We start from the raw sequence: 961 nt of genomic DNA on the forward strand, positions 1-961 counted from the left end.
AAGAGAAATTAATTTACATTAGGATTTTACATTTAAGCATTCTTCACATTGTACTTTAGTTATCTACTAATATATGTGTTATTCTTTTTGTAGTATTTGATATCTTGCTCATGTTCAAAGTCTGGGCTTGGTAATTTATACAACTTTTTGTTAGTATATGTTGTATATTAATTTTTGTTAGTATATGGAAAAGTTAATAATGAAGTATTTTTTATTTGAGAATGAAATTGCATTACACAGTACATTGCCCTCATTTGGAGAACATGTATAGTTGGTTGTATAGTTGTATAGTATATGTATATTTGGTTCTTGAAATTTAAATTATACTTTAAAATAATTTATTTCCTTAATTTTTTAGTGCTTGAGATTATTCTCTGAATTTTAATTATAATATTTAATTCTGTGTTTCCTTTCAAATGCAATAATAGATAAGACAATGACTGAAAGTTTCACTAGTAAACATGCAACACCCATTTCTCCTACAAGAGCATAATAGCTCTAGTGACTTTTTTTCCCACTTGGGGAGACTGTTCAAAGCTACTTACGTTGCATACTTAAGTGGTTTACTTCATTTCCTATTAGTAGAATATGGGCTTTTGCCATATGCTATGAGACATAAAATCAGCATTTTTGCAGGTCCATGTTAACCGTATTAACACGTAGTAAAACATTTCAATTATATAAAATAATTATTAATGTATTAAAGTGTATCTCAGAAAAGAATATATATATTCTGTTTGTATTTATTGTTATTAGAAATAAAAAAGGTAGAAAAAGGTGGATGCTAAAGCTTTCATTTTCTTGCCACCCACTTCCCCAGCTGCTCTGAGTAGCTCTAATGAGTCTCAGAATTCCTGAGAGAGAAGTGGTGGTGGGGGGTTACTGTCAGAAGGGGCTCTGTAGCTATGATGACATATCCAGCAACATGGACTACAAGGTGGACATCCTGGTCTGAACAAAT

The sequence above is a fragment of the Lipotes vexillifer genome, unplaced genomic scaffold, assembly GCF_000442215.2.
Source record: "Lipotes vexillifer unplaced genomic scaffold, Lipotes_vexillifer_v1.1 scaffold1581, whole genome shotgun sequence".
Taxonomy (NCBI): domain Eukaryota; kingdom Metazoa; phylum Chordata; class Mammalia; order Artiodactyla; family Lipotidae; genus Lipotes; species Lipotes vexillifer.